Source organism: Lissotriton vulgaris, chromosome 12 (genome assembly GCF_964263255.1).
Source record: "Lissotriton vulgaris chromosome 12, aLisVul1.2, whole genome shotgun sequence".
Classification (NCBI taxonomy): domain Eukaryota; kingdom Metazoa; phylum Chordata; class Amphibia; order Caudata; family Salamandridae; genus Lissotriton; species Lissotriton vulgaris.
Window position 1 is genome coordinate 90,299,649 of NC_141700.1, and position 26,231 is coordinate 90,325,879.

General features: G+C 50.4%; 1 protein-coding gene across 2 annotated transcripts in view; it reads right to left on the bottom strand.

Moving 5' to 3' along the window:
* CTXN1 (cortexin 1) overlaps window positions 1-12,962 on the bottom strand; it is a 137,864-nt gene extending 124,902 nt beyond the window's left edge. Inside the window, exon 1 of one of the 2 annotated variants that reach the window (XM_086947306.1) lies at window positions 11,384-12,962. The gene's annotated coding sequence lies outside the window, so the exon portion shown is untranslated. The remainder of the gene's footprint in view (window positions 1-11,383) is intronic. The other variant, XM_086947305.1, reaches the window with a different exon arrangement.
* Window positions 12,963-26,231: the final 13,269 nt, after the last annotated feature.

Sequence of the window (26,231 nt, forward strand, 5' to 3'; positions counted from 1 at the left end):
GGTGTGCATGTAACGCTGAACTGTACTACCTCAGGGTTGGCAGTAAGTCAAGTTGAAGTGACACTGGTTAGGTTCCTACAACTCTGGACACAGTTGAAAAGGCCTGGTTCCCACTCAATCCCACATTAATTCCTCATTTTACCCCGCACTTTCAGCCACAGATTTCGACTGTTTTCAGCAGCCGAAATCTCTGTTATGAAAGAAAAGAGATATCCAGTGTTCCCGTGGATCTCATAATTCTGACAAACCGGTAACCACCTATATTGGAGCTCACAGGCCTCTTGTAATGAAGGTCTTTGTAATTTGTCGTTACCAACAAAAAAAAAAGTAAAATTATCAAAGAGGATATTTAAAAGGGGCGGCACATGTCACCTCAGGTAAACAAGAAAGACCCAGGGCATCTGGGATCTACAAGAAAGTATTGGGCTAGGAAAGAAGAGTGACATCAGGTGAGCAACAATGGGGCTGGCATCAGCTGAGCAACAATGGGGCTGGCATCAGGTGAGCAAACAATGAGGTTGGCATCAGGTGAGCAACAATGGGGCTGGCATCAGGTGAGCAACAATGGGGCTGGCATCAGGTGAGCAACAATGGGGCTGGCATCAGGTGAGCAACAATGGGGCTGGCATCAGGTGAGCAAACAATGGGGCTGGCATCAGGTGAGCAAACAATGGGGCTGGCATCAGGTGAGCAACAATGGGTCTGGCATCAGGTGAGCAAACAATGGGGCTGGCATCAGATGAGCAAACATTGGGACTGGCATCAGGTGAGCAATCAATGGGACTGGCATCAGGTGAGCAGCGATGGGGCTGGCATCAGATGAGAAAACAATGGGACTGGCATCAGGTGACCAACAATGGGGCTGGCATCCGGTGAGCAAACAATGGGGCTGGCATCAGGTGAGCAAACAATGGGGCTGGCATCAGTTGAGCAACAACGGGGCTGGCATCAGGTGAGCAACAACGGGGCTAGCATCAGGTGAGCAACAACAGGGCTGGCATCAGGTGAGCAACAACGGGGCTAGCATCAGGTGAGCAACAACGGGGCTAGCATCAGGTGAGCAAACAATAAGGGCTGACATCAGGTGAGCAACAATGGGGCTGGCATCAGGTGAGCAAACAATGGGGCTGGCATCAGGTGAGCAACAACGGGGCTGGCATCAGGTGAGCAACAATGGGGCTGGCATCAGGTGAGCAACATCGGGGCTGGCATCAGGTGAGCAGCAATGGGGCTAGCATCAGGTGAGCAACAACGGGGCTAGCATCAGGTGAGCAACAACGGGGCTGGCATCAGGTGAGCAACAACGGGGCTAGCATCAGGTGAGCAAACAATAAGGGCTGGCATCAGGTGAGCAACAATGGGGCTGGCATCAGGTGAGCAACAACGGGGCTAGCATCAGGTGAGCAACAACGGGGCTGGCTCGGTAAGTCTTTTTCTGTCACCAAGCAACCGGGTGTTTTGTGCTCACCCGTGCATCGGCTGATGACCAGATGATGGACCCTGTGAATATCGAAGAGAGCATATTGAAACTGAAATATTGAATGGTAAGAAATTATAGATTTTCCATGATTAACTAAACATATATGTACCATAAATATATGTGTATCTTCAAGGTACATAAGTATGAAGTTAAGAATAGTAAATCTTTACCTCCTCTACTTCCACATACCTTTCGATTTTTTTTGGTCTTTGATATTTTGCCCATGATATTCTTATATGACGATATTTCTCTCTTCGATATTCAGCTGTATAATCCGAACAGACTAGGGTCTGCCCAAGTTGAGGCCCCTCGACTTTGAGAGCTCGAGAAGACTGAGGATAAATGGGTGGAATGTTGGCCTCCAAAAGGTTGATTGGTTTATGCTCAAGTTTTCCACAAAAGTGCTCTCCCAATTCTTCTCCTGCTTACTGGGTGTAAGTGGTCAGTAGCAACCACTAGCCATAGCTTCAAAAAGATGCATCGCTCATGTTCTAGACACTAACTTGGCTGCGTCAAATGTTATTTCACATTTTTAGCACCATGTGTCTCATGTTACAGCATCCCCGCCTTGAACATGTTCACCATCTTAATTTTGGGTCTGTCCTTATTGAGCGTGTTGGTGCAAGCACACACAGTGCTCTGCTGCCACTCGGCCTAGGTTAGTGCTTTTTAGATGTCGACATGTTTCAATTCCCCTGTGCATCACAAGGGACCACTCTATAACCAAAGCAGATCTTAGTAGCGGCGGCTCCTCCACAATGGCGGAGAAGCATCGCCCCACTGGCTCAGAGGAAGCAGCTGAAAAAAATATATATTTTATTATTGTTTTATTTTTCAGCTGCTGGCTGAGCCAGCGTGTGTCAAGAGGGGCGGGGCCAGGCCATGGCAATAGCGGGGAGTGATATGCACCACTAACTGTGCATGGCTGTGTGGTCGGCCGTCTTAAGCCAGCCAAACAGACATGTGCGGTTAGGTTTCTCCAACCCAGCTGTATTGCACAGCCAGGTTGGAGAAATAGCACAGACTCCCTGTGCCTGAGCGAGCATTAAACAAGCCCGCTCAGGCCAATCCCGGCGCTGCTCTCATCCTACGTGAGAGTAGAGGAGGGTTGCACAGGGAGTCTCTGATGCTGTCCCAGTGTCTGCTGGGACCAGAAAGGAGCACCGAGGTGTGAGGCGGCAGAAGCAGCTTCAGGTACGTTTTTATTTGTATGTGTTTATTATTGCAGCACGTCACCCGCACTCCCCTCGTACCCCCTCCACCCGCCCTACCACTGAATATTTGCATCGGCCCCCACTGGATCTTAGCGTGCAGAACATCTCAATATCTTGAATATGCATCAAAGAGAAATTATTAGCGATAACACATCCCATGTAGCATCATAGTATAGATACACCATATAGCTGAGTATCACTGTTCTCACAACAGCACCTCCCTAGTTACAATATGGCAAGCATTTTCAACACTGTACATTAGACAGTACTTTGCAAACCCATCCAACACAGTTCATATATTCCGTAAAGTTGCGCTCAAAACGGCACACATAAAAAACACACTTTATGTATTGCTGCTTACCGGTGTAGGCATCCTAGTGAAAATAGAATTTAGCCCAAAATATAACCAAGGCTGACTCTCGGTACAGCCAGGGATAAAGAACAAAATATGCAAAAAGGTGCAGGCTAAACCCACCTTGTCTCCTTAAATCTCAGGAGTGCGTAGTACTTACTGTTGAGCATTCAAGCTGCCAAGAAGGACTAAATGTATGGTAAATCCTTTACTTAAGGAGTTTATAATGCAGATTACCATATTTTATACAGCCAGAAATCATTGAATATAATGTATCTCCTTAACTTCAGGAGTTCGTAGGGCACAATGCAAGGATTTCATTTAAACAAGAAATATGCCAACAAAGAAAATGCAGATGCTCATATCTGCCACAAGGACCCCTTTAGATAAGTATGCTTTGTAACATTTGCAAACGCCTTTCATTCATGCAAGCATGTTACCACCATAGAAATTATTCTTTGGTTGTTCTTTTGCTTTTATACAAGAGAGACCCCACGAGGAATGCTGTGCCGAAGCGTTGGGGCAGAGGAGAGGGCCCACCGAGAAATGCTGTGCCAAAGCGTACGGGCGATTAGGAGTGCCCGACGCGAGGACCCAGGTGCCGGGGAGAAGGACGCGAGGAGCTGTGACCCGGAAATGCCGCTGAGTACCCCGGATGGGAAGGAAACGCTCGCAAGAGCTAGAACGCAGAGCGTCCTTCCCGTCCAGACAGGGTAATTTATGTGGGCGGAGCTCCACCCCTTCCGCTGACTGCAGCAGGGACGGAGCATTTATGACAGTGGGCAGCCCCGCACCCCCATGGACCATGCCCGGAACCTCGGCATCATACTCGACTCCTCCCTCTCCATGACCTGACAGATCAACGCCGTCGCCTCCACCTGATTCAACACCCTCCGCATCCTTCACAATACCTTCAAATAGATCCCCCCGAATCAAGAAAGACCGTCACCCATGCACTCATAACAAGCAGACTGAACTGCGGAAACACCCTCTACGCCGGGATCAACAAATCTCTGCTCTGCAAGCTCTAGACCATACAGAAAACAGCAGCCAGACTCGTCCTCGGCATCCTTCGACACGAACACATCACCCAACACCTGCGAGACCTCCACTGGCTCCCCGTCGAGAAGAGAGTAACCTTCAAGATACTCACCCACGCATACAAATGTCTCCACAACACCAGACCACAATATCTCAACAAACAAATTGCCTTCCACGCACCCAATAGAAACTTCTGATCCGCCGACCTCGCTCTCGTAAAAACCCCACGCATCCATAGAGCCAGAACAGGTGGAAGAGCCTTCTCCGACATTGTGGCTAAGACCTGGAACCAGCTCCTGATCAACATCAGACGCTCCCCCACTCTCCACATCTTCAGGAAGCCCTCAAGACCTGGCTCTTCGACTGACCGGAGCTGCAGTTCCCCCCCACCCCACCTTCCCACCGCCTTGAGACCCTTACGGGTGAGTATCACACTTCACAATTCACAATTCCCTGATTGAGTGATGTCTGCCCTCACCTGAGCTCTCGGTTCCTGACTCTACCTGAGCCCTGGGTGCCTGACTCTAACAGGGCTCTTGATATCTGCCCTCACCTGAGCTCTCGGTGCCTGATTCTACCAGAGCAGTCGGTGCCTGACTCTAATAGGGCTCTCGATATCTGCCCTCACCTGAGCTCTCTGTGCCTGACTCTACCTGAGCCCTTTGTGCCTGACTCTAACAGGGCTCTCGATATCTGCCCTCACCTGAGCTCTCTGTGCCTGACTCTACCTGAGCCATCGGTGCCTGACTCTAACAGGGCTCTCGATATCTGCCCTCACCTGAGATCTCAGTGCCTGACTCTATCAGAGCCCTCGGTGCCTGACTCTAACAGGGCTCTCGATATCTGCCCTCACCTGAGCTCTCTGTGCCTGACTCTACCTGAGCCATCGGTGCCTGACTCTAACAGGGCTCTCGATATCTGCCCTCACCTGAGATCTCAGTGCCTGACTCTATCAGAGCCCTCGTTGCCTGACTCTAACAGGGATCTCGATATCTGCCCTCACCTGAGCTCTCGGTGCCTAACTCTACCTGAGCCCTCGGTGCCTGACTCTATCAGGGCTCTCGATATCTGCCCTTACCTGAGCGCTCGGTGCCTGACTCTACTTGAGCCCCCGGTGCCTGACTCTAACAGGGCTCTCGATATCTGCCCTCACCTGAGCTCTCGGTGCCTGACTCTACCTGAGCCCTCGGTGCCTGACTCTATCAGGGCTCTCGATATCTGCCCTTACCTGAGCGCTCGGTGCCTGACTCTACCTGAGCCCCCGGTGCCTGACTCTAACAGGGCTCTCGATATCTGCTCTCACCTGAGCTCTTGGTGCCTGACTCTATCAGGGCTCTCGATATCTGCCCTCACCTGAGCTCTCAGTGCCTGACTCTACCTGAGCCCTCGGTGCCTGACTATCAGGGCTCTCGATATCTGCCCTCACCTGAGCTCTCGGTGCCTGACTCTACCTGAGCCCCCGGTGCCTGACTCTAACACGGCTCTCGATATCTGCCCTCACCTGAGCTCTTGGTGCCTGACTCTAACACGGCTCTCGACATTTGCCTTTAACTGAGCCCTCAGTGCCTGACTCTAGCTGAATCTCGGTATCGGACTTTATCTATACTCCAGTGCCCACTTTACCTGATCTCTCAGTGCCCGAGCTGTGACCTTTGACTCTGCCTGTAACTAGACACAGATGTAAACAGCTCGGTTGCCTGACACTAACTGGCTGTGTCTGCCGGATGGTTGGCCCAAAGGCTCAGGACCTTCTTATATTTAAAATGCTCACCGCTACACCTCCGCCCACCACTTACTTATAAATAAATCCCGCTCAATACAAGGTTGTGACTTTTTTGTGTATTTATTTAAAAAAACATTGATTTGTCCAGTTCCTTTTATCACCCAACAGATTTCTCCAAATATATCAACAGTGAAGTTTGCTCAATTTAATCAAATACTCTAAAAAGGCCTCTATTCCGTAGGCTCCGCGCTCCTTGGAAACATTTCACCGAAGACTAAACGATGTTGGGTGTTCAGAAAAGGACGACGATTGTTTCTGACAACACGGGTGTGGCCTAACGGCTAGAACTTCAACTGCTGACTTTGGAACTGGGGAACCGGGCTGGAGTCCCAGCGTCGGCTTTAAAATCCTGTGATTCTGGGCAAATCACTTAAACTTCCCGGTGCCTAGCAAAAAATGGATGTGTCCTCGTGTAATGTAACTGGTACTCAAGTAAAGCGCTCCGATACCGTTGGGTCGAGTTCGCGCTATTTAACACTGCAAAAAACAATATGGTACCATTCAGCCCAGCAGAGGGAGATGTGGCCAAACAGTCAGAGCTTCCGGTTTTTGAACAAGGTTTGAGTCCCAGCGTCGGCTCAACATCTTGTGGTTCTGTGCAAATCACTTAAACTCGCCTTAACAAACGAACACGAATCTGACTTTGTTTAATGTGATCTGGTGCTCGTGGAAACTAATTCAAAGCATTAGGGCCGATTTCGCACTCACAGAACTACGCATTTGTCTCCACGCATCTCCCACCTGCATGTTTTTACGTCCCTCTTTTTTGTACGTTCCTGGGCAGAATGTACACTTGTCTCAAAACGCACATTATCTGGAGGTACCCAATCTTGTACCTATATGTCTTTCTCGCTGCTGGTATTGAGTTATTCTGAAGTCCACCGCTGCAGGGGGTCGAGGGATCTGAGGAGGCGAGCAGCGCTTCCAGAAGAGTGGGCGCCTGTCTCTCACACTTCATCCATCGTGCTTCTAAGCGCTGCATCCCAAACTTGGTCCTCAAGCAAGACACGAAAACACTTCTCACACAGGGCCAAAATAAAGACAACATACTTCCAAGCACAAGCCCCACACAATGTTGCATTCAAACCGGGTAGGCATGCGCTTCGGCGCCCCTAGTAGGTGTGATAGGCGCTATAATAATTCCACAATACAAAGTACTTCATTTACCATTTCAAATCCATGGGTGCGTTATCAGAGTAGACGTCTCGAACAACAAAGTGTGCAACTCACCTACTTGTGGGCAGTGGTGAAGCAGCCTCCAGGGCAGGGGCTGTTACGCAGCACTATGTTATATTATGTTATCCGGATTTATTACGCGCACAGATGCCCCAGCAAAGGGGCGTCCTGGCGCTAGTACAGAACAGAAAAGTATGCACAGTGAGCAGAGAAAGTGAGCAATCCTTCTGTACGCCACTGCACATCACCAGTGTGACCAGTGAGTGAGACTCCAAGTCTAAGAGGTAGTGGCAGCATCCGTGAGTAGCTACCCGTCATTGCTGTGAGAAGAGAGCAGAAACGAAGCCCAACACAGCGGCAATCTCACGGAAAGCCTGGCACAGAGAGGCAAGGCAGTGAGTGACACGTCGCGAGTGTGAACAGTGACACGAGCACGAGATAAGCCTGACACCTAGTGAGACAGGCAGTGAGCGGTTACACGCCACTAGCGTGAACAGTGAGCACACGATGAGGCTAACACGTAGTGACGGAGTCGGTGAGCCGTTTCACATCACTAGTGCAGCGAGCAAATAATGAGCCTGACACATGGTGAGTGAGTAAGCGAGCCGTTACACATCGCTAGTGTGAACAGTGAGCACACGATAAGCCGAACACACTGTGGCAGAGTAAGTGGGCTATAAATAACGCACCAATAGCGTGAACAGCGCGCGCATAATTTTACCACATAGTGACAGTCCGTGAGCAGTTACACATCGCGAGTGTGAAAAGTGAGCACGTGATAGGCCTAACAAGAAGTGACAGGGTCAGGGAGCTGTTACACAATCACCAGCATCAGCAGGGAGGGTGTTCTAAATCTGCCCCGCAGTGAGAGTCAGTGAAAAGATTAGCATGACTGGATTGAACCCATGCCGGCCCAACAGCACACTGTGGGAGTCAGTGAGCCGTCACTCCAGCGAGCAGCAGGGAGCGCGTAGTAAGCCTTGGGCAGAGAGTGGCGCAGCTCTCTGCGCAGTAGTGGCGTATCAAGTGTGCCAACGGCCCCAGTGAAAGCAAAGATATAAGCTGCTCTCACTACTAGTTGTGTACCAAAAATATCCTTATAATCAGGGTCTAGTGGGCCCTCCAGAACTCCGGTGCCACTGCACATGCTGCACAATGATGGCCGCACAACCCGAAAGCCTCACGGGGGCGTAACGCCGAGTGTTGTTAGTCCCACCGCCCGCGCAGACTGTGACGAGGCCCCCTTTATTCTCCAACATATCATGGACTTTATGTGAGTCGGGGGCCTTGAAGAATATGGGGGGGGGGCGGTATGCCCCTGATGGCCCGGATTGCCCCTTCCTCCTTCCGGGGTCCACATTCCGCCCCCAGCCCCTCCGGACGCTCCCTGCGCGGAAGCATCTGTTGTTTCACACAAGTTTTCTCTGTCGAACGAGGTTTCCTTTCGAAGACAGCCCCCCCCCCCTCCCCCCGGCCCCTCATCCCTGCTGCGGACGCCGCACCCCTCCGCCGCGCCCTCTTCAAAGTTTCCTTGCAGACCCTGCAGTTCCCGGCGCTCTTGGCCGGCCCACTCGGGTATGCGCGACACTACTTACCGCGGTGCTGCCGGAACGCTAACCCGGTGGGGGGGGGGGTCCAGGGGGCGAAGACACCATTTATAACTCAGCATTTAAACTCTCCATCGCTACTCCGCACTCGGATGCGCGGGGTCTGTAGCACGAGGAGATGTTTTAACCCGACAACCTCCCGCCCCTGAGCCGCACCCCTCCACCACCAGACAACGTGTGCCTATGGTATTCACATTTTTGTATTCCGTCTTGTTCCATATAGCGCGAACGTGAGGCGAAGGCATTTGCGCGCTTTACATGAGCCGCAGTCACATTACACAAGAACACATTCACTTTTTCCCACTCATTCCCTGTACCTCACTTGAAGACGGAATGAAACTCAATCTCCCTCACGAGCCCCCGCGCAGCACGGAGGTACGCGCAGTGCCCGGCTGCTGGCGCCGTCTGTCAGGGTCAGGCGGGGTCTTCACAGGGGTCTGACAGTCACAGCAGCGAACATCCCTCGTGCACTCCCTTCCCAGAGATACCCCTCTGGCAGCATTGCTAATCCTTTATGGGTGCTGGACTAGCAGCGAAAAAGCGCCTCGACGCCTCGTCATATAAATGCAATTACAATACAATATAATATAATACAACTACCAGGTTCTTCTGGTGAGTACCATCAGGAACTCTCGCAGCAGCTCCCCCGGATAGTAATCTCTGGAGCCCCCCCCCCCCTCTCCCCCCTGAAGGGGGTTCAGCAGCTGTCTCAGGTAGTATTCAGGAAGCTCAGTCACTCAGCAGCATTCTCGGGCAGTGGTCACTAAGGATACCCTCTCAGCAGCTCCCCCAGGCATTAACCGCCTAGCCTCATCGCAGTACTGGTTAATAAATATCACCAGAGTCCTTTACCCAGCAGCCGGCATACATGGAATTCTGAGCTATCCTGTCTCAGCAGCACCCCCAGGTAGTCTCCTATGAAGATCCTGTCTCAGCAGCACCCCCAGGTAGTCTCCTATGAAGATCCTGTCTCAGCAGCACTCCCAGGCAATCTCCTATAAAGATCCTGTCCCAGCAGCCCCCTCAGGCAGTCTCCTATGAAGATCCTCTCTCAGCAGCCCCCTCAGGCAGTCTCCTATGAAGATCCTCTCTCAGCAGCCCCCTCAGGCAGTCTCCTATGAAGATCCTCTCTCAGCAGCCCCCTCAGGCAGTCTCCTATGAAGATCCTGTCTCAGCAGCCCCCTCAGGCAGTCTCCTATGAAGATCCTGTCTCAGCAGCCCCCTCAGGCAGTGTCATATGAAGATCCTGTCTCGGCAGCCCCCTCAGGCAGTCTTCTATGAAGATCCTGTCTCAGCAGCCCCCTCAGGCAGTCTCCTATGAAGATCCTGTCTCGGCAGCCCCCTCAGGCAGTCTCCTATGAAGATCCTGTCTCGGCAGCCCCCTCAGGCAGTCTCCTATGAAGATCCTGTCTCAGCAGCCCCCTCAGGTAGTCTCCCATGAAGATCCTCTCTCAGCAGCCCCCTCAGGCAGTCTCCTATGAAGATCCTGTCTCAGCAGCCCCCTCAGGCAGTCTCCTATGAAGATCCTCTCTCAGCAGCCCCATCAGGCAGTCTCCTATGAAGATCCTGTCTCAGCAGCCCCCTCAGGCAGTGTCATATGAAGATCCTGTCTCAGCAGCACTCACAGGCAGTCTCCTATGAAGATCCTGTCTCGGCAGCCCCCTCAGGCAGTCTCCTATGAAGATCCTGTCTCGGCAGCCCCCTCAGGTAGTCTCTCATGAAGAACTTGTCTCAGCAGCCCCCTCAGGCAGTCTCCTATGAAGATCCTGTCCCAGCAGCCCCCTCAGGCAGTCTCCTATGAAGATCCTGTCTCGGCAGCCCCCTCAGGTAGTCTCTCATGAAGAACTTGTCTCAGCAGCACTCCCCGGCAGTTTCCATGGAGAGCCTCAATCAGCAGCTCTTCCAGCCAGTACCTTTCGACCTCGTCATGCACTCACTATTTCCCTCAGACAGTATCATTAGAGATCCCTACTAAGCAGCTCTTTCAGGCCGTATACGACGGAGATCCTCTCTCAGCAGCTCTCCCAGGCAGTCCCCTTCGAATGTGTCACTCAATATCTCCCTCAGACAGTATCATAGCGATCCCTTGTCAGCAGATCCCTCAAGCAGTACCCTAAAATATCTTCTCTCAGCAGCCCTCACAAATAGTATGCCATGGAGATCCCCTCTCAGCAGCTCCTCCAAGCAGTACCCTTAGACTTCTTCACTAGTTATCCCCCTCAAGCAAGATTCTCTCTCAGCAGCCCTCTCAGGCATTGTCCCATAGGGATCCTCTCTCAGCAGCCCTACCAAGAAGTATCCATGGAGATCCTCTCTCAGCAGCTCTCCAGCCACTGCGCTTAGACTTTGTCACTCAAGATCTCCTTTAGACAACATCATTAGCGATCCCTTCTCAGCAGCGCTCTCAAGCAGTATCCGAAAGAGATCCACCTTCAGCAGCCCTCCCAGGCAGGATCCCATGAGGAGCCCTCTCAGCAGCTCGTCCTAGCAGTACCCTTAGACTTGTTCACTTATTATCTCCCTCAGGGAGTATCATTAGAGATCCCTCCTCAGCAGTCTCCTAAAGGAATCCTCTCTCAGCAGCCCTCCCAGGCAGTATCCCATGGTGATCCCTCTCAGCAGCCTTACCTGGGATCTTTCTCAGAGTATCATGAAAGAACTTCCCTCCGCAGCACCCCCGGGCAGTCTCCCGCCATGGTCTACCCCACCTTAGACTGTATTTTCACTTACCTTCTCTCAGGTAGTATTTTTTGGGATCGTCTCTTAGCAGCTCTTCCAGGCAGTATCCAGAGTGGGTCATCTAGCAGCTTTCTCCGTCACTTCCTTAGAGGTTCTCCCTCCGCCTCACCCAGGTGTTATCCAGTGGTGGTCCTCTCTGAGCAGCCCTCCCAGAGTGTCTCAGGCAGCTCCCGTTTTAGGCAGGTCCTGAGAGACCAGCAGCTGTCTCAGGGAGTACCTTCTGAGATGTTCTCCTAGCAGCTCTCGCAGGTAGCATCAACTGTGAGACTCTTCTCATAACCATAGCATCTCTCTGCTGGTATTATCCTCCCCAGGCTGATGTCTCCAACGCTGCTATGGAGTTCTCTCTCTCCAGGCGGTGTCTTCACAGACCCTCCCACTGGATCCCTAGGGCAGTCTTTTCAAAGGCTCTCCCAAGCTGCTCCACAGCTGGATTGACCTGTGCTCCATTAACATCTGCTTTCCCGCGCAGTGCCCTGGTGGATCCGTCCCCGTTTATGAGCCCCGGGCAGTATTCTAAGAGGTTCTGGTCGAGGTGCTCTCCATGGAGACACCCACTTTTCTACCCAGCAGTTTCCTCAGAGGTTCCCTTGCAGCTGTTCCACCCACGCACAGTGTCCGAGCTCTCTTCTCGGCTGTGCCCACAGAGACCCTCTTCCAGCTGCTCTCCTCCAGCCCAATCCTCAGGGACCCTCTTCCAGCTGCTCTACTCCAGCCCAATCCTCAGGGACCCTCTTCCAGCTGCTCCCTCAGGCAGTATCTTCAGAGATCCTGTTCCAACTGTTCCCCCAGACTGTATCCTCTGAGATTTTGTTTTAGCAGGCAGTACCTCCAGGGACCCCCTTCCAGATGCTCGAACTTAGACAGTATCCGATGAGACCCTATTCCAGCTGCTCTTCCAGATCCTCTCCCCAGGCAGTATTATCAGAGTCCCTCTTGCATATGCTGTCACAGGCAATGTCTTCAAAGACCCTCTCAGCTGCTCTCCCAGGCAGTATCTTCAGTGACTCTCTCTCTCAGCTGCTCTCACAGGCAGTATCTTCAGTGACCCTCTCTCAGCTGCTCTCCCAGGCAGTATCTTCAGTGACCCTCTCTCAGCTGCTCTCCCAGGCAGTATCTTAAAAGTCCCTTTCCCAGCTGCTCTCCCAGGCAGTATCTTCAGTGACCCTCTCTCAGCTGCTCTCCCAGGCAGTATCTTCAGAGTCCCTCTCCCAGCTGCTCTCCCAGGCAGTATCTTCAATAACCCTCTCCCAGCTGCTCTCCCAGGCAGTATCTTCAGTGACCCTCTCTCAGCTGCTCTCCCAGGCAGTATCTTCAGTGACCCTCTCTCCGCTGGTCTCCCAGGCAGTATCTTCAGTAACCCTCTCCCTGCTGCTCTCACAGGCAGTATCTTCAGTGACCCTCTCCCAGCTGCTCTCACAGGCAGTATCTTCGGAGTCCCTCTTCCAGCTGTTCTCCCCAGGTAGTCTCTTCGGAGGTTCTTCCAGCTGCTCTCCCAGGCAGTATCTTCGGAGTCCCTCTTCCAGCTGTTCTCTCCCCAAGCAGTATCTCCCTGGCAGTGTCTTCAGAGGTTCTCCCACAGCTGTTCCTCCCAGGATCCACCCCCATACCCTCTCCCCGCGCGCCCCCCTCTCCAGCCACCTGTTGCACGGCGATGGGCGCCCTCCGTCGGCATCTTAAAGACGGTCTCGCATTCCCCCCGCGCCCCTTCCCGCAGGACGTGCGGAATTAAAAGCTTCTGTTTAAAAACCGAACAAATATCGCAGGTGAGTCAGCGCACGGGGGCACAGCCCTATTAATTACAGCGCAGAGGAGCGCCCGTGGGGGGCGGGGGGCGAGGACTGACAGCGCCGGGGAGCTCACCTCAGGAACACGGGGAAAATAGCGAGGCTTTCAGAATAAAAAATACCGTTTATTTTTATCCTATCTGTGGAAGCGTTAAGAACCCCACAATGACAGGGACGCCCCTGCTTCATAGTGGAGGGAAATGTGGGAGAGAGGGAGGGGCGGCGAAGCGCGCTCTGCTTCAAAGTTTTGTGGGCTGTAACCATGCTTCTCAGCCCTGGGAAAATACATCCAAACTTTTCAGTGAGGGTGCGTGTTTTTCAGTGTGTGTGTGTATGTACTTTGCAGTGTGTGTGTGTGTGTGTACTTTTTAATGTGTATTGGTGCGTGTGTGTGTGTGTGTACATTTCAGTGTGTGTCTGTGTACCTTTCAATGTGTGTGTGCGTGTGCATGCATGTGTACTTTTCAGTGTGTATTGGTGTGCGTGTCAGTGTGTTTGTGTGGGTGGTGTGTGTGTACTTTTCAGTGTGTATTGGTGTGTGTGTCAGTGTGTTTGTGTGGGTGGTGTGTGTGTACTTTTCAGTGTGTGTCTGCATACCTTTCAAAGTTTCAGTGTATGTGTGTGTTTATCGTTCAGTGTGTATTGGTGTGTGTGTACTTTTCAGTGTGTGTCTGTGTACCTTTCAGTGTGTGTGTTTGTGTGTAGTCTGCTTCCCTATGCTGGAAAGAACATTGTTTTTTGTTCCCATCTTTGGAGGGCACGCCCTGGCACTCAGTCATGGTGGATGGACCACGTATCTCATTTCCAGCACGACTTCCGCCCCTGCTTCTCATGCCGGGACGGTACTATTTGTTTCCCAGTAAAGGTGGAAGACTTCTTCGATTCACAGTCTTGGGATGAACCCTTGCTTCTCGAAACTGGAGTGTCCACCCTGCTTCACCAGAATTCTCTTATGAGCTTCCCTTTGTGCTGAGTCCCTGACGGCCCCTGCCCCTTCGCATCTCGTTCCAGCCCTGCTTCTCCACCATGGAGGTGGCTCATGTGCCTCTCTATACTGGGAGGACCACCATGCTTGTCAGTCCTCTGTGGTCCCTTGCTTCTCCCTAAAGGGTACATCTTGTGTCTACATTCTGTGAGGGTTCCTGCTTCTCAATCCTGGGACATGTTCTCTGCAGCTCAGTCTTGAAATAGGAGCCTAATCAATAAGCCCTGAAGAAGTCTCATGAAGGAGACGAAACGCGTTAGCTATTTTCGGCTACTTATGAAGAAACTCTTTTATTAAAATAAGAAAGAGTAGATTTGAATAAAAAAGAACATTTTAAAGAAAAAGGAAATGGAGTCTGTGCATTAAGTTTGAATGAAGATTTAATGTGAAACCTGGCAACATAGCTGAGGATATTATTTGTACATATTAGTTGGGGCGGTCTGATCTTTTTGGACATGATGCAAGACTACCTTGCTTCTCAGCCCTGAGAGGACCGCCATGCTTCTCATTGCTAGAGGATACACCTTGCTCCTACATCTTGGGAGGGTCCCTGCTTCGCATTCTTAGGGCATATACGCTTCTTAGTGACGAAGAAAGATCGATCACCTGGCTTCTAAGTCATCAATGTTAAGCATCCCAAATCTCAGTTTCGAGAGGCCCTCTCACTTCTCAGTCCGTTCTGTTGCTTCTCATTCCTGGAGTGTCGACCCTTCTTCTCAGCCACTGTTGAAGAAACACCCTCTTTCTTCTTGGTCCCAGAAAGATCACCTTTCTTCTCAGCCATGGAGGTGAAGCATGACTCCAGGGAGCCCCCCCTGCTTCTCAGACTTGGTATAAACCCCAACCCTTGTTTCTCATTCCTGGATTGTCCTACCTGCTCCTCAGTCACGATGAAGAATATCTCCTTCATTCTCAGACCTTGTAAAGTCTCTTTGCTTCTCCTTCATGGGAGGGGATACCGTGCTTCTCTCTCTTAGGAGGTCTACCCTGCTTCGCAGTCCAGGGCGAATAACAATGGCCAGATCCACTCTGTGCAAAGGCTTCTCAGTTATGGAGAAAGACTACTTTGTTTCTCGATCGTGGAGGACCCCCTCACTACTCAGTCATGGAGAAGGATCCTCTTGCCTGGCCTCTGGGTCCTGGGAGTATCTCACCCCTTGTGTCACATTCCTGGAGCTTACACCCCACTTCTCTGTCATAGAAACGGCGCCCATGCAACCCCATCTTGGAAGGATCCCCCCGCTTCTCACTCTCACTTGCTTCATTCCTCGAGAATACGCAAAGCTTCTCAGTCATGGACGAAGACCACTGTACTTCTCCTTCTTGGGAGCAGCCCCGTCCATCTTAGCCCTGGGCGGTCCTCTTCTTATTGCTGTAGTGCTAATGATGCTTCTCATCCTGAGGGGGGATCACTCTATTTCTTGGAGGAGATGTTCCCCGTTATTCACCCTGGGTCAGATTTCTTGGCTTTTCTTAAAGAAGCAAACACAAGGAGATGACGGACGGAGCGCTGAACCTTTTCAGACACTCACCCCCAGTCACAGATCTGGGTTGAATTCTTCATCACTCTTTAGCTCACTTTGCCACCCCAGTTGAGACCCAGACATATGCAAATCAGTCTTGACCCTGTGCCTCATGGGAACAGTCCAGCCCGAACTGTTAGATCCACGTCCGCTTCCTGGATTCGGTATGATGCACAAAGGGGTCCACCTCCCGACGTCCCCAACTCTGGACACTTCACACAGAGTAATGAGGCAATCAGGTGAGGGGAAAAAGGGTTTAGGGAAGGAGCAGCTGGGAGAGGGATACCTGTAACAAAAGAACAAAGTGTAATTACAAGGCGCTATATTCTTATACTCTAATATGATCACACCAACTATCAGCCAAAACTCACTTGTGTTACACTCATACATACCCGAATAGGTTACTGTCATAGAAGCAAGGAATGGCCCAAACCAGCTCAGTAAACCTGCCCGCAGAAGGATAGGGACAGCAAGGAAATATAATCTGGAATGGAACTCAGAACACCAATGAAATAACCGCATCAGTTCCATGCAGGTTTCATGACATACGAAAATAATAAACCCATAGTCCTTGGGAAGGGTTGATCCATAAACAATAGGTCAGAACTAGGTCACCAAAAATAACGAGATTCTCTGGAAGAGCTAATTCCAGTGTGACCTTGAAGCGCTTAACAAACAGCGCGAAAGTCGCAAAACTCTTCGGGTGTCGGCGCTTACCTCAGCGCGGTGTCCGATAGTCCTCAGCACTTACGGGCAATCCGGGTGGCAGCGCTTCAACCGGTGCGGCCCTCGGAGATCGAAGGCGCTTACGTCAGCGCCCACACAACAGCTGGGCTATCCGGGTAGCGGCGCTTGCAACAGTGCGGCCCCCGGCAATCCAAGCGCGTATGTCAGCGGCCACACAACAACTGGGCAATCCGGGTGGCGGCGTTTCCAACAGCGCGACCCCCGACAATCCAAGGCACTTCAGCGCGAACACTAGGGGAAATCACAGGGGAAGACGCTCGAACAGCGTGAGTCCTTAATCAGAACAGAGTAACAGAAGTCGATCCAGCCGGACCAACACCAAGACCAAGTCAGAATTACGCGCACTTCCTGTGCACTCTTGCTGACCTTTATAGATTATGCTCCTCCCACTTCACACAAGAATGCTGGGAGATGTAGTCCAAATTGTGATAACATAGTAGGCGCATCTGTTCAACTCCTGACACGAACTGCCAAACCAGGTCTTTCCTGGACCAGAAAAAAGCATCCTGGGACCCGTTTCAGGGTAACACCCCTCATCAGCCAGGCTAGCTTGAATCCAGTGGATTTTTGTTGGGAAGAAGGAAACCAAGTTGGTTCTTCCTGGTGTGACTCTGATGAGGTCCAGGATCTGTACCCACAGTTTTTCCTTTGGTACAGTGAGATGATGACAGTTTGCTTTTTTCTATATCTTGTAGACCGGAAACTGCAGAGGACTTTTCAAGTCAACTCTTTTGCATAACTCTTGACATATGGATAATGATTTCAAATTTGTTCTGCCACTTCCCGGACCTGCTCGTTCTAGATATTGCCCACCAGCTCCACCTTCAGATAGCCTCGCAATTTAGAAGTGGGCGAAGGAGGCTAGTCAGTGTTGTTTGGCGAGCTAACCCCTCTGATAACCCAGGACTATGTGGACTTTCATACGACCATTGCTTGAGTGGTAAAAACAAAAGTGCAGGAGCCCAAAGTTAATCTTCGCCGACGTTTCTGCCGAATGCTGAAGTTGTCCAAAACGAAGGCTGCCTTGTCTTGATTCCACCTCAAACCTCATTCGTCAGCTGCCCTACATTTCACGTCTCTTTATCTCACTCTTGCAGGTTCTTTCTCATCTCTGCTTTCTCCATTTGTCATTGTTATCCCATCCTCCTCTTCCTCCTGTCGAGCTTTTCTCTCTCTGGCTATGAGTCACGGCGAGTGAAGAGCCACCACCAGCACCCACATAGAGTACCGCAGCCACCCTGAGCTGGTTGGAGCCTAAGGGAGGTGGGCTTGAGGGCAGCCCCTGCCCTCAGCTCTCAGGTGGTGGTTTGCCTCTCTCTGTAGTGCCTGGAGGTCCACGTTAACTGCCCCGGCACTTTAAATCAAGGCTATAAAAGCTATGAGATATGATGCTGTCTGCTCACATTAGACTTTCTGCTCTTCCAAATCATGAAAATTAGGTTTGCAAGCTTTAAAAAACAATGCACAAATGAACAGGGAAAGCAGTCTGTTTAAGTAATACATCACTGCCTTCATTCTGAGGCAGGTAAAAAAAACGACGATAAAAGAGCCGACATTGCCAATAAAACAGGTGATATTGCCCCATTACTAAGTGATTATTAATGTTATGTCCAGAAAGGGGGGATTCCGCACCGGAAATGACTCGCAGATTTTCTGCCTGTTTGGCCTGATTTTCTGGTAATAGATTCCACCTGAATTTCAAACAGTAGAATTTGTGACCAAAAAAGCAGAATCTAAAACCGGATATGACATAAATGGGCTTGGAACCACACTCAGTAATATTGAGTGGAGCTCAGCATTCTGTACTAGTTGTAGTATTAGGTTAGTTGTTATTGCTCTATTTTTAGGTCTCGCCTGTCGATGCGCATGCGCATCGAGCAAGGCGAGAGTATTGGCACTTATCCGCTCTTTATCCACACTGCAAGGAATCGTGGCGATTCCTTGCAGTGCACGATAAATTTAAGCTCAATGCGCATGCGCATTGAGCTTAAATGCGCGTGCACATGCACCCAGCCGCCTACTCTCTCTCTCAGCCTTCCCACAACTCCGCCCCCTCACTACTTGATTGCACGGCCGCTAGGCCGTGCCTCCCCTACTCTCCTCCCCCCTCCTCCTCTCCTCCCATGCCTGCCTGCCTGCCTCAACTCTCCGCCTCCCGATCTTTTCCTAGCTCCTGATCTTCTCCTGCCGGGGTTCCGATTTCCCTTGCACCCCCGATCGTCCCCTGATTTCCTCTTGTCTCTGCCCTCGCCGGATCCTCGGTTTCCTACTTCCTGGCTCCCTTTTCCCGGCTTCCTGGTTGCGCCTCACCGAACCCGGGGCATCTCCCGGGCGTTGCACCCTCCGGTCGGCGGAGCCTGAAAGTGAAACCACGCGGGCTCTTCCTCCTGACGCTGCTTTCGGTTCTGAAGGAACACGTGTGCAGACTACAGATGAAAGCCATCTGCCCCGCGCCCCCTCCCCCTAGCACTCCCAGCCCGAGGCAGCTTCCCCTGCACAGACCTGCTCTCGGAGGTTCAATTATCGATCCTGTTTCCGGTGCCTTTGTGTAATGCCCTCCTAACACACACACCCTCTCCCCCGCTCCGCCCCCTCCCCGCCATGTCGCATTTCTCCTCCCCCTCCCCCCTCCTGGGTCAGGTTTAAACAACAGCACAGAAAATTATATCTTCGACGTGACTCAATAAACCAAGAGCTCGTGGTGCAGCAGGGGCAGTCGTGCAAGTCTGACGTGACATTCATGGACGCGGCCACGTGCGTCACTCAGATTGGAAGGGCAGCGGTGTCCACAAAGTCATGGTTGCGTGTAACCCAAAACACATCACTCTTCTGGCAGCAATTTCCCAGCCTGCATTCCCTGACGGTGAAGGTGAGCAGGCAGTGTAATGAGAATGGCGCGGATTTATGCCCACCTGCCCTAAATAAATCGCTGTGCCTGGTGGCCCTTATTTGTTGTTTATCCTATTTTAATCAGGGTTTGTTTTCTAACAATGAGCGTTCTCTTTTTTTTCTCGAATTACCTCCTTTTACAGCGCTTCACCCATCGCCATAGTTACACAACGGTCGGGTGTAGCCCGATTCGCCGCAGGGCCGTAACAGACGGAGCAGGGCAGTATGCGATACAAAAGCCCCCGTACGGAGGAAATGTGCCGTACATGGCGCGATATACGCTACTAAATAAAAAACAAATAGTTGCCACATTGCGATTATTACCCCAGCTTTCCTAAGTAAAATGTGTAAAAGCGTGTTACCTATTACAAGCTTTAGGCCACGGGCGTTACCATGCAGCCAGCCACGCGGGTGAACGGATGGGGCGGCGAACCCCTTACAAAACCTTAAGATATTTAATGGGTCGGTCAGGAAGGGATTCACAAGAAATGCCATACTAAATTCCCTTAAAGGAAAAACAACTAACTCAATGCAGCTCACATGTAAGGTCTAGATGGAGTTAATGCTTTAATGGATTGCATGACTCCTTGTAAAGGGTCAGCGAGACATAGACCGCGTGCAACTGGCGGGCTCTGTAAACTCCTTTCATCCACCTCCCACTCTCCGTGGCTAAACATTGCCTCACCAGGCTCCCCGCCGACCTCTACGTCGAAAAATAGCCGAGGGTTGTCTGGACATGAAGGCTTGCTGACCGGTGCTGGGAAGGACATGCTGCTGCGGTTCCTGCAGGCAGTCGATCACTCTATTGTGCGGCAAATACTATCCCTCTCTGCACCGGCTCCGCAAGAAACACACTTCCGCCTGCAGCCACCGGATATCCGCCTCCATGGTCCAATCACAGCACCGAGTAAGACGAACCGAACACCAGGAACACTAGAACAAAATGTCATGGGTGCAATTTTGAAGACATGCGTCTCGTAACTGGAGCCCCGTTTCTGTCTTATCTGTCTATACAGCGCTAAGAGGGGTGTTATGATAATAAAATGGCTTCCAGCTCCGGCCCCCAGGTTGAGTTTGCTTTCTTTCCTCTGTTGACATTTCGCCCCCGGCCTTCTCCAGATTCCGTTACAAGTGGACAAAGCACTACAGCAAGTGGTTGTGTGTATGGAACACCCTCTGTGGAGGCCACAGCGTTGTGTCGTTCTCATGCGGCCAGGGGGCATTTGCTAGCTTTTCCGAGAGGAACCCCTCACCCTCACCCACCCTCACCCTCAACCCCTCAAACTCACCCTCACTCACCCTCACTCACCCTCACTCACCCTGACCATCACTCACCCTCAACCCCTCACTCACCCTCAACCCCTCACTCACCCTCACTCTCACTCATCCTCACTCACCCTCAACCCCTCACCCTCACTCACCCTCACTCACCCTCAACCCCTCACCCTCAACCCCTCACCCTCAACCCCTCACTCACCCTCACTCACCCTCACCCTCACTCACCCTCACTCACCCTCACCCTCACTCACCCTCAACCCCTCACCCTCACTCACCCTCAACCCCTCACCCTCAACCCCTCACTCACCCTCACTCTCACTCATCCTCACTCACCCTCAACCCCTCACCCTCACTCACTCACCCTCAACCCCTCACCCTCAACCCCTCACTCACCCTCACTCAACCACCCTCAACCTCACTCACCCTCAACCCCTCACCCTCACTCACCCTCAACCCCTCACCCTCACTCACTCACCCTCAACCCCTCACCCTCACCCACCCTCACCCTCCACCCCTCAAACTCACCCTCACTCACCCTCACTCACCCTCAACCCCTCACCCACACTCACCCTGACCATCACTCACCCTCAACCCCTCACTCACCCTCAACCCCTCACTCACCCTCACCCTGACCATCACTCACCCTCAACCCCTCACTCTCACTCATCCTCACTCACCCTCAACCCCTCACCCTCACTCACCCTCACTCACCCTCACCCTCACTCACCCTCACTCACCCTCACTCACCCTCACTCACCCTCACCCTCCCTCACTCACCCTCACCCTCCCTCACACAGTGCAATAGTTCTCAGACCATTTCAGTTAGAGCTTTTAGAAATGTTTATGGCTTTTTTTATTTGTAATACTTTACCATTGGCTACAGGAAACAAAAATGCTAAACATTTACAAAAAAAACCCATAAACAATTCTAAAAGCACTAACTCTAATGGTGCGAGACCTATTGCATTTCCAATGCTTGTTTACTTTCTCTATGGCTTAGTAAATTTCCACCCCAAAATCTTTAGCAACTTACGCCTCAAAAAGAGGTTTGATATTTGCCTGTCCATAAGTAGGCGCAATCGCCTCTCTTCCTCCTGCCGCGGCTGCCCTTTCACATGTTCTCCATGCTCTGCCTGCAATGGGGGCAGCAGTGGGTTTTCACCAGGATTCTGATAGATTATGATTAATTGGCCCATGGCATGACTCGATTTACATACAAGATTGAATTTTCCGCTGAGAATTCATTCTGGGGGTTGAAAAATGTAGACAATTTGCAGGGCTGCTGAATGGGCTCTTTCCAGTTTCCTTACAAGCAGTAAAGGGGATTATAATGTCGAAGCATCAGCTCTTGTGCATAAGCGTGCAAAGATGGATAACGCGTCTTTATTGGATCAGGGACCTGAGGATGCCGCAGAGGTCTTCAAACTTCTTTGCTCTGAGCCCCCCCTAAGCAAAATGTTTTGTAATGAGGCCCCCCTCCAAAACTATATTGCACAGATTTGGATAGTAGAAGGAGGAGGAGGAGGGGTGATCACAGAGGGCGGGGATCATGAGATCATTTTTGGGGTGCACGTCTGTAGTTCGTAATCCACACTAAATGTGAGTTTATAAAAAAAGCAACAGCATCAAACAAGAACAGAATTGACCAAAAACACTACCGCCCAAAATTGCAGTGCTGTGGGGCCCAATGCACTCCACCTGCTGCACTAATGATGGCTGCGGTGCTGAGAAGCAGGGTATCTCCTCTTCTTACACTCCTTCCCCACCCTGTGTGACCCTCACTTCAATCTTGAAACAAGGCTGGTTTCTATCTGGAAGAAAACGAGCTACTGCACACTGCCACCCTTTTTTTGTGCCAAGGGTGCCATCCACCCTAATGCTCCGTTATAGGAAACAATGGAACCTAGCTTATTCAACATATGTACAATGTAGTATAGAAACACAATGGAAACTATACAGATCAAGATATCCTGACCCAGCCGGGACAGGAATTTATTCTCAAAAGAACAATGTCAAGTATACAGTACAATAATAACAAGACACAAGCCTGTGCCGTACTGACAGAGAAAAAGGGAAGATAGATGTAGAGTGAGAAAAAGGGGTGTTTTTCAGGCAAGGAAAAAGAGCAAAGACAGGGCACTGCAGAAAATTCAGAGATCAATAGCAGTGTCGCCTGGAGTGGAATGTACACAAGCTTTTTAGACAATAATGTGAGTGTCAACCCACTCTTGGGTGTCGACGTTTCGATCCCTATATCTCTACTAGATGCATGGGATCATCATCAGGACTCATGTAATAACAAAACATGCCTGAATGAGACAAGCCTGTTAAGGAGAAAAAACAAAGAAAGAAAGATTCTTTAAAGATCCGTTAAACACTAAGGAGTAGTTTAAAAACTAGACGCCCACGTTGTAACACATTCGGAATCGCAGTGCGTAAACCAGTGCACGGTGTTTGTGCCAAGTAAAAAAGCTTCACAATGCTATTTTCACAATATTCAGAATCGCAGTGGCATGAGTGAAATTGATTTGTCTACAGGACTGTATGGTGAAGGTGGTCTTAAAACAAGTGCAGTGATAATGCAAAGTTGCACTTCTTTAATACTCAGAATATTTAAACCGGAGAAAGATTGGCCTGAGGGGACTAGAGAATTATAATGAAAGAATCATACCTCTATGGTACGAGGAGAAGCCCCACAATGGAGGTTTCTTTTACTTCTAGGGGGAGGCGGAAGTAGTAGCGTCAGGCTAAGGATAAAATTACAGCCTGTTGTTTGAAAATCAACCATTTAAACCCTTTTCCACAACAATAGCGAAGCATAGATATGCAACATACCAAGCGCTTGTGGGTCCACGTTGTTTAAAGTGGAGTTCAGTAATTGTGGTATTTCGGTAGTTAAAAGCCTCAGCACCCGTCTATGATTGAATCGGGTGGCCGCACTGAAAACAAGAAATGGGTCAGGGATTAAGGTGGGATAATGGAAGCTCAGGCTTGGATGTTCCGAATCGGAACGAGAGGTGGTTACCTTTCATGTGCACGCGAGGGCCGGAATCAGAAGTTAACGATGGCTCTATACTTCGGAAGTCAGCAATGTGACAGGTGTGCGCTCTAGCAAGGAGAGAATAGGAAACTCGGCTTAGTGTGATCTTGAGGGCAGGGGCCGAATCTGGACGTGTCTTATAATTAAAAAAGGGGGTTACTTACGAAGTCACAAATGTGGCTTGCCTCGCCCTGGGGTTCACCAATGTGCAAATAAAGCGCTGAAATTAAGAGTTGAGTGTCAGCTTAGCGCGTGGAGAGTCATCATAGCGCATGACTCGGTACGGGGCCCATCTAGCCTGCAATCGATACCGCATTACTTACTAAGTCATGATGAGACTACGCCTCTCCCAGGGGTGCTCGGTCAATGCCGGTTTCAGTGTAGGAACATGTCCACTGAAGCGGGTTGTATAATTAGCCCCGGTCACGTGCTGTTGAAAATGGGTGCCATCTTGGAACGGCTATGGCGCTTAGGAAGCGACCATCTTGGAGTGGAGGGTGGGAAGTATACTTAAACTGGTCAATTGTGGATTACTGTGGGTGCCATCTTGGAGCGGCTATGGCGTTTAGGTAGCTCCCATCTTAGAGTGGAGGGTGGGAAGGACTAGTCAATGGGCTGTGAGTCCGCCTAGACTAAAGAAGGGGGGATGGTGACAATGTGAAAAACCAAGAGTGACAATTGTGAAAAAGTGACTGGTTATTTACAAAAACAATTATTTTCATTCATCGAGCCCAGATGTCAAATTGTATCCAGAATGTCTCATCATCACGTTATGATCATTATATCTTTACACATGACCTATATGAAACCAACAATGTTTTCCTTTACTTCCCATTTTTTGTTCCTGGAATATTTTTCCATAAAACAGACATCCAATCATAGCAGTGTTGTCCAATCCTCGCTGCGATTAAGACCTGTATGGATTGTGTTGAATTGAATAATGGATTTCAGTTCCTCCCTGTTGAGCAGTTGTTGTAAATTACCGCCTCTCTGTGGTAATTTGACAGTTTTCAGGATGGTCCATTTCAAGTCGTCTGCTGAATGGTTCATGCTGGCAAAATGTTCAACCAATGGGGCATTCAGGGTTCCACAGCGTATGCGGCTCCGATGTTGGCTTATTCTGGTCTTTATTTTTTGTGTCGTTTGTCCCACATACATTAGATGACAAGGGCATACAATAGCATAAATCACATTGCAGCTGTTGCAGTTCGTGAAGTCTTTCATGTGGGTTGTGATGTTATTGTGACTGAAAGTGCGCCCCTCAAGTGTCAGATCGCAAACAATACAGTTTCCACATTTCACATGACCCCTCAAAGGTGGCAGTCCCCAGTTTGACTCAATAGTGTTGTTTGAATGTGGTGCTGGGAGGGCTGCACGGACAAGATGGTCTTTTATGTTTCTACTCTTTTTGAAAGCAAACAATGGTTTGTCAAACGTTAGTAGTCCTGAGTTGAGGGTAGGCCAGTGACGGAGAATTGTTTTTCTTATTTTGTTTGAAATTGGAGAGAAGGTTGTAACACAGGCTATTCTCTCTGAACTCGGCCTAATCTTGGGTTGGAGTAGCACCTCCCTCGGGCAGTACCATGCTCGGTTTGAGGCATTTCTTACTATCCTGTTCGGATAACCTCGTGTTTTGAGTTTCGAGCAAAGTACACCTGCTTCCCTGAAATAATCAGTCTTTGAAGAGCAATTCCTTCTAATCCGAAGGAACTGCGAGTAAGGGAGAGAATCTTTGAGGGCTTTGGGGTGGTTACTGTTGTATCTCAGTAAGGTATTCCGTTCAGTCGGTTTCCTATATAGGCGAGTCAGCAGTTCGCCTTCCTCATGGTAAATCGTGAGATCAAGAAATGCTATCTCAGTTTTGTGATGTGAGAGAGTAAATTGCAAGTTGTCACAGTTATTATTCAACCAATGTAGAAATGAATTTAGAATTTCCCTGTCACTATTCCAAATCAGAAATATGTCATCTATATAGCGTCGCCAGACACCGATGCTTGTCCTGAATGGGTTCGTGTCAGCTAGGATAGTGCCTGTCTCTAGTGCGTCCATGTACAGAATCGCCAGGTGGGGAGCAAAAATAGCTCCCATGGAGGTGCCTTTTATCTGCTGGAAGAACACCCCATCAAAGACAAAGTAATTCTTAGTGAGGCACAGTTCTAGCAGCTGTAGTATAAACAGTGTGGGTACTCTGTGTGGACGTGGCCTTGAGTCTAGTGTCCTCTCGATGACCCGTAGAGCCGCTCCTTGGGGTATGTTAGTGTAGAGCGACTCTACGTCAAGTGTACAGAGTGTTTGGGTACTGGGGTCAAAGGGTTGATGCTCAACCAGATTGATCATTTGCATGCTGTCGCGAACGTAACAGCACGTAGAAGGCACAAAGTCCTTAATGAAAAAATCTACATAGGACCCTAATGGTTCCAAGATGGATCCACAGGCCGAAACTATTGGTCGGCCTGGGGGGTTCTCAGTATTCTTGTGGACTTTCGGGAGGGTATAAATGACCGGAAGCCTTGGGCACTTGACATTGAGGAAATTGTATTCCTTTTTGCTGAGGAAACCTTCATCTCTGGCATCTGTGGTAATTTTCTTG